Raw genomic sequence first — 8,960 nt, forward strand, 5'->3', positions numbered from 1 at the left:
TGAACTGACCGGGTGACAAATGTTGAAGTTCTCAATCGAATGGGGAAGGACCGAGAAGTTCTACGTAGTATCAAAACCAGGAAACTACAATACCTCGGCCACATGATGAGAGGACAAAAGTACAGCATTCCCCAACTTGTCATTCAAGGAAAGATCAATGGGGAAGCGTAGCAGAGGACGGCGCCGCATTTCGTGGCTTAAGAACCTCCGTGATTGGTACGAGTGCAGCTCCACTGAACTGTTCCGGGTAGCAGACGACAAAGATAAGATCACCTTGATAGTGGCCGACCTCCGCTAGGGGATGGCACAATAAGAAGAAGTGGTACCTATATATTTTGTTATGTAACCATATAATTATACCATGCCCCCCACAAGGGGGGTGCTGACAGGGCTCTAGCTTAAGGGTCCGGGCTCAGGAGGGACCCGGCGAGGCGAGACGACCAGATAAGTGAGATAAACACACATCAAAAATTTGCTTTAATAGTAAAAAAAGTTGCCTGCAGTATTTTCCTTCAGTATTATTATTATTTAAAGTTATCTGGTTGTACGATACAATTTTTAATTGTATATCAATACTCAACATCTCCATAATTCAAAAGGATGTATTAAAATATACAATAAAACATGCGCATTAATTTTACCGCGTACACTATTTGGAAAACGCTACTGAAGAGCGTCACACTGCCTTTATCCTTAGGAATAGGTAGGGGGGCCCGCTAAAGATCCTAGCCTGGGGGTCCGCTTCACGATGTGGGGCCCATGAACTATACAAGACATTTTTTTAAATATTGGAGTCATGAAAGGATGAAAAAATACTGTATAAAAATATGGGGCGCAATTTTGGCGCTGCCTAGGGGCGGCATTTTGTATAGGGACATCACTGTCTTTCGTCAACCACTTGGGTTGTGCGATGTACATTGGCAGCTACTTCTTTTAATGACATCCGCTGGTGTGATTCCAGTCAAAATATACACTTTCGCCAGTGTCAAGCATCTCCTTAGCTTGTGACAGACATCATTCAGGGATGTACCTACCTTTCTTACATGGCGTGATCATTTCCATACAGGTCATACGAATTCACCGGCTAAAAAAGATTCCAACAAAATAGTCATTCTTAAGACATTTTGTCCGGTACCAAACTTTTTTTTGTACCATGTCCGATCCACGTAAGATCATATGGGCCTCGACCACAGAACAGATATTAAATAGAATTCTGATAGGCTATATTATTGTCACTGTTCTGGCAGAAGACACTAATTCTAAAACATGACATATTGAGTTAGTTATGCCAAACTGTTTTTTCAAACCTTATTTCAAACTTTACCGTCTGGAAACCTTCTTAATAAATAAACAGTCTTTATTTAAAGTCATCCTTTTTACGATTACTTAATAAACTCACATGATAGACCATTATTTCAAACATTTTAACAACTTCAAAGTCAAATTACTCAAAACTAGTATTCTCCAGTTAGTGTGTTCTGCCAGAACAGAGACGATATTCAATACGCTACATTTTGATGCAGGGTTTTGAATGTGTGTCCTACGAAAATGACAAACACATTATGCACGTGCAATAGTGTGTAATACACCAATATTAAATGAGCGTCAATGCATAAACCGAGAGCACTTGTCAAAATTCGACGTATAACGTATTCTTGACACGTGCTTAAGTTTATCCCGGATTCAACCTTACTCGAGATCTGTTTCCTGCTACTCCTTACCCGTTAGGTATTTTAGTTCCCATTATTTCCGAGTTCCCCGGCCTCAATAGAGTGGTGATTTTGTATTAACAGATTTTGTTTTTACGAGAAATGGATGTTAGCCACTTGCTCAACCTATTTGGTCCACACTGTGACTTATACATAAATTGAAAAACAGTATGTGACTTGCCAGACCCAGGATTCGAACCTGGGACCCACGACGTTATAGGCAGACGCTTAAGCCGCGTGGCTACCCCAACTACTTCCCACTAACTTTTTAAAAATAATATTCCGATATTGACAAAATAATATCGATACATATATATCGACCGCTCAATCTGCAAACCTGCTAACTGCACATAAAACGAGATTTTGATGGTATTTGTTATAAAGCATGTTTACTATGCTCACACAAAATTCAAAACTTTTAAACCTAAAAATAAATGCGTTACCGTTCTTCACACAAAACACCCAACTGCATATATGCCAAATTTCCAATATCGTAAATGGAACAACTCCGCTCTTTATATAAATTTATTATTATTATTACCACGTTTTTATTAGCTCGTATTCTTGTTTGTCCCTACTAATTTTCTCTTGTGTCCAGTACATATTTTTTCTTGTTTGTCCAAGATTTGTATTGGACGATTGAATTAACTCACTTCCCGACTAGCTAGACATTTGAAACTTTTAGAATATATCAGAACACGACGACAATGCATTCTTTTAATACTTTTAGCCATTTTTAAGCAGAATTGAATTCATTTTCAGTTAATTCTGTTTTGTATGGAAAGTTATTATTGTTGGTTGCTAAGGCGGTCCCAGCAACTAAATTATTAATATATACGTGCGTTACTATGGAAATCAATATGAAATGTCAAAATGACATTTCAGTATTCTATATTTATTCAGTATTTCTATCAAGTACAATAAAAAGTTTTTATTAATACATAGAATTGTCAAGTTTATATGATTCAACAGAAAATTTAAAAAGTTCTTTTTATCTTGAAATTATTTTATATAAAAGGGAAGCTAAAATAGTGGGAATGGCACGACTGGCCTCCGGACAATTGGACGCCGCAATGTCGTAGACACGTGTAGACGAGGTATTTTAATCAGTTTCTATCTACAACTTAGTAGTTTGAATTCATTTTACTCTTAACATAATGTATTCTTTATCGCGGATTGAGAATTACCATGCCTAAGCGATGGTGCCCACAGACGCGTCGGGCGCGCGAAGTCGGCGAATGCAGTGTTTATTCATAACCATAATCACACGTCTCTTCCCGCGCATTACCCTTCACCTATGTTATAAGCGGCCCAAGCAGCACAAAATAAATATTATTACAGCGCCTCTCATAACAAAGCAATAAAAATATTATATTATTTCGGGGCATGTAATTAAAATTTACGACGACATTCTTCAACCAGCGATAAACTGAACACGCAATAAAATAAAACAATGACTTCTCTGTAATTAAATAATTGCTTTCCGCCCGTCGATCGACAATGCCTCGCGCAGCGTGTTTTTGCTCGCTGTGGTCAATGAATGGACTCCATTGTATTTTCTTTCATTCGTATCGCCGAGAAGCGGTGATTCGCGAAAAAACGATGATTCATGCGGCGCGCGCGTATAATGCGTCGCCATATCCAGTGGGCGCTGGCGTATTTGATTACGTTGTATTTTCAATGATTTATGCGCCACTTGTAGAAATTATGCGCGAGTGCGGCGCCTGACGCGTTCTGTGGGCACCATCGCTAAGGCTTTATATAAAATAAAAAACTCTTTTCGTTAGAACTTAAACATATGCACGATTAAATCATTGTTTACGTCTGCATATTTACATTCTCACCAACTATTAAATCATAATATAATCATTGAAATATAAATAATAGTATTGAATATTTTTTTTAAAAGTACCTATAAGTACCTAACGTCTATTTATTTTCGAATTCCGTGGCGTCCAGTTGTCCGGTGCCAAATCGTCCTAGACCCAAAATAGTGTATTAATTCAGAGTCCAGCTTATTTGTAAGTGTATTTTTGGTATTGTTAAATTCCGCTTGCTATTTAAATTATTGCTTTTACTCCTTCCAGAACAATTTGCCCAAACGGAGTTAGCCAGTTTGAAGATTAAGCAGTCGATATAACTTATTTACTTTTTGGCCATATTTTCTGTAGTATAATTTACTCCAACTCATAACGCGGGAGAAGGTGGAGGGTAGCAGAAGCGTAGTTAGGAGATTTTCTCGGTTACGCAACCTTCAAAAGTTGCTTAACACCCAAGGCATTATGGTTCTGATACGACTGGCCCAGGATAGGGGAAGTGTAGTGCGAATCGATAGCTGACCTGCGACAGAAGACGACAAAACACACTGGTATTGTATCAAAAGGTATCAATATTTTTTTGATGTCCCTACCGACGACCGATTGCAACAGTTGTGCGGCATTGATTGGATATCTTTGCAAAAAGAGAAAAATACGTATTTATACTAGCCTGTACCCGAGGCATAATCAGCCTGAATCTATCCACTGCCGGATGAAGGCCTTTCCAAGCTGATTCCACTTCTCTCGGTCCTGTGAGTCGCAGAACTTAACCCTCTCATTGATCCAGCGGCCTCTAGGTCTACGTTACCGATGTTTTGTACTTCTTGGGTACCACTGGATGACTAGAGTACTAGTAGATCTAGCTAGATCACTATAAGTAAATAATATATAGGTACCTATGTTCTAATGTACGCATTTTTATTCCATATTTTATTAAAACAATAAGTCATAAAAATATGCTTATTTACCGAAATACTTCATGCACACCCTGTGTCAATACTCCCAAAGAACACCAACACAACTGAAAATCGTTTTTAGCGTACAACAATGTCTCTGTAGATTGCGATACCTCCTAGCTACCCTACTTCGAGCTGTGTCCAGCCCCATTTCCATTCGAGGTTTGTAGCAAACTCTATTACATCGCAAACCCTTGTCTGTTCCCTTATTTACTCATTCCGCTTTTTGTCCTTTCGCATTATGCCCAGCATGCACCTCTCCATACCACTTTAAGTTTCTGGATTACTTAGGGTCCATGTTTCACACACATATCGAGGGTATACTGACAGAAAGCATTAACTCATTAAAACAAGTTCTGAGATAATCGCAATAAGGACTTTAATTTTTTTTTCAAAGCGTTCTCCCACGTAGATTTTTTTATGGTTTACAAACATTTTTTCTACATTATAAAGACTAACCTTTATGGCAAACACAATATACGACATGTTACAAGGCCTGTATTTTGTATACGCAGAACGCATTAGGTCATTATCATGCTTTCTATCAGAATAAAAAAATAACAATATGATTTAATAATGTTTTTATTTTCTCACCATTATATCCTATACCTTTGTGCGGTGCTTTGTGTGCTTTGTACCAGGACGTAGAGCGTAAAATTGTATACATTTTGGCATTTAAAACAGAAAAAATTGAAATAATACGTTTTGTCAGTATACCCTCGATATGTGATTACGGGAAGCACACACATGGCATAATAATATGTATGTTTTTATACGGCTTCATACACAGAGGGGCCATCTCCACTTTTGGGCAAAAATGACTATTTAATTCTAATAGTATCCTAAATTTCTACTCTTTGTATTACAAAAGTATTAACTCCAAAAATATCAATAATAATCTATGAAATAGGCTGCACAAAAATTAGCTAACTCCATCTGTGTATTGTGTTATAAGCAGAGTGTTGGAGCGGAGCTCGGAGCAGGAGCACTGAGCACTGGAGCAATGGGATTTTACCCGGAGCAGGAGCGGAGCCAGAGCACTGAAAATTAATTTGTAGTGCTCCACTGCTTCGGATGTTTTTTTTATTATTAAATTTTCATCCTAAAATCCAATGAAAATAGTATATTTTGACAGTTTGCAACACTGGAATTATTAATTTGAAATAAGTGATAAATAACCTCACTTTTTTGACAGGAAAATAATGAGAGATGATTTGCTGTCAGTATTTTGTTTAATAATGAAAATAACGATTATTTTAAAACTAAATTGTATACATATAATACTTATTAAAACTTTTTATCTGGAGCGGAGCCGGAGCAAGTATTAGGTCCCGGAGCGGAGCAATTCAAAAAAGGGTCCGCTCCAACGCTCTGGTTATAAGTAAAAAGAGAAAATACGTATTTATACTGGCCTGGACGCAAGGCATATGTATATTATAGACATTTGCATGTTATATTGAAAAAAAAAACATTTAAGACTTTATGAAAACTGCTTTTGACATTGTTTCTTCGGTCACTGACAACCTGCCACTATACAAGTGCTGTGTCCGGAAATTTGTACGTATGCTGTTCGCCGTATTACACTTCACCGTGAAATATTGTATTGGAAATACATGGTCGTATATTGAAGACCGTCCAACCTCGTTGGGTCGTATAGTACTGACATAAAATTCATCTCTAAATAAAACAAGGTTTTTGTCGTTTACAGGAAGCCAACGGTTAACAAATTTAGACAGTAGAAAATTAGAAATACAGAATGCGTAATTTTTTCATCTCGGTGCTATTAGAGATGGCTGTATAGTATACGGTCATCTCTTTCCGATATGAAGTGTATGAATAAGCAGGTAAATGATGAAACATGGACAATTGGAAACTTAAAATTTATTGTAAAATATAAAAAACAAGTCCTAAAAATACATAGGTAGGTACACAATGGTCATTTAATAAATCCTTAGTACCATACAAAATTAGCATTAATTAAGTAGCTAAATTTGTATAATACAATAATTAATACTGGAAAATAACTAGATGGTTAATATTGTCACATAATAGAAATAACAAATTTTTATAAACACATACATATTAGAAAAAATTCTAGAAAAAAAAATTGGTCCGAGTGAGACTCGAATTCGTGTCTTTCACTTTCCCACATTTAAATAGCATGCTAACTATATCGAATGGCCACCTTAATTGTTACGTGCTGGGCCCGTCTTTAGCGTCCAATGTATTAACTCTGAGATACTTCATATTACACCAATCAGTGGGTCTATTCTATACTTATCGACCGCTAAAGTGATAAAGTGATAAATATTATCAAACTTAGGGTAGGTTTGTATCAAAATATTAGCACTTATTGTAACAATTACACGAAGTTGGTTTTTATTGTTGCAATAAGTGCGATATTTTAACAGCAGCAAGATAGGTGCTGTTAAAATATCGCACTTATTGTAACAATAAAAACCAACTTCGTGTAATTGTTACAATAAGTGCTATTTATCACTTTAGTGTTCGATAAGTATAGAATAGACCCACAGGAGGCAATCTGCTTTGTGATCAATTACGGTAAATGACATTACAGATGTCTGAGCGCCTGCCATTTTATTTGTATATGTATAGAAAGCAGATTGTCTCCTGATTGGTGGAATTTAAAGTACCTCAGTTTAAACGTAACATAATTCGCATAGATCATAGACAAATTGATAGCTTAGAGGCCAAAGCATTCACCCGTATTTTTTCTAATATGTATGTTGCTGAGGTTTGTCAAAATTATGTTATTTCCATAATAAAGAATCTAACATCATTCTTAAAACATTATATATAATAAATATATATTCAATATTAAATAAAAAAAATTAAAGTATAAGCTCGTTGCCTTTTAAGCGTCAATTACATTGAGCTTCTTTACAAGCTGTTTGTTGGCGAATTTAAAAGCGGGCGATTCAGCTATTGCGATTTGATGATAACACGCAAAACTTTCCATTCGCTGAGAAGCCACAAGCCAGCGACTATTTTGACAGAACGTAGTTCGTTTTTTTACCGGGAGGTTGCTACTGCGCTTTACTGCGCAGACGCAGTAGGCCCATACGCCGGCGTGTAGCGTGTTAAGTTGACCGGCTTTCAACTTTTCTCGTTGTTTACAACCTGCTTGTTAGCTTGTTCGATGATTACACTGGGCGACTTTACAGGCAGATAGTAAATTCGACAACAAACAGCTCGTAAAGAAGCTCAATGTAATTGACGCTTTATTAAATAATTTGAAAGATAATAAAACAATAATAATCGAGAAAAAAAACAAAAATTCAATCACTGTCACATATATCAGTCAACTAAAAAATTACGATTCATATCATTCCGATACAACTTATAAAATTACAATTCAGTTCCAACCCTGTGCTATATGTAGGAAGTGTCGATTTACTTTCACAACAAAATCGGCATTTCAGGCTAATTTAAAAATTGCATTGGCGATAATAATTACTTTCATTAGCCAGTCAAACTAATGTTTGGATTTATGCATGGATTTACTGCTGACACTACGTATTATCGCGGCCATTACTAGAAAATGTATGTGTAAACATGTATTATTATCTTGCAGTTGCAAGATTGCATGCAAGTATCAAAAAAATTCGGAAGCTTGCGACAGTTGAGAATATTTCGATCTGCGCCTGCGCAGTAGAACAATAACGGTGAACCTGCTGGAAAAAAACTGAACTACAGACGAATTTTGAGGTTAACCGGTTTTCACTACCTATCAAATAGTACCATAAAATGACAACATTACGTCTCGCTCACTCTTGAAGAATGAGATTATAGTCAGGACTTTTATGTGTCAACAGTTATTATCACAATTGTTTAAAACACACACTATTGCTGCCAGTAAATCCATGCATGTGTACAGGCGCTATAAGCCATGAAGTGTATCGCAACCAACGCGAAAACATTTTTTTAATTGTAAGTTTTTGTAAAGTAACCTCAGTTTACAATATAATAGGAAAATATTCTTTTAATCTTAATTCTATAAATATTATATACTTTTAATCACTATTACTGGTGGGGCGCAGTCACAGTGTATAGAATATATTATAGAAAATATAAGTAGAACTATCACATACAAACACCAAGCTTTTGAGAAAATTATATAAATGTACCTGTGACATTGTTACCTCACCAGGATCGAATTCTAAGCCTTATGCACATTAAAGAAACTCAAAAAAAAATAATATAACAATATAATAATAATAAATCACACATTTACCCAACCAATTCCACTTATTTACTTTTTCAAAATGCCCCGATCCTAAGTCTAAGTGCACAAGAACGATAGCAAAATTGACCTATTTTCAAATTTTAATTCTGTCACAGATTTCCGGCTGATCGCACCTGGCCGAGTGCATATTGTCATTGTTTAGCGTGGGTTCTTGACGATTCAATCGGCTGAAGGTAATGCGCATATCACAATAGGACCAAAATCGTACTAT

Source organism: Rhyacophila brunnea, unplaced genomic scaffold (genome assembly GCF_057557595.1).
Source record: "Rhyacophila brunnea isolate RB1 unplaced genomic scaffold, BYU_Rbru_1.0 scaffold_13, whole genome shotgun sequence".
NCBI lineage: Eukaryota > Metazoa > Arthropoda > Insecta > Trichoptera > Rhyacophilidae > Rhyacophila > Rhyacophila brunnea.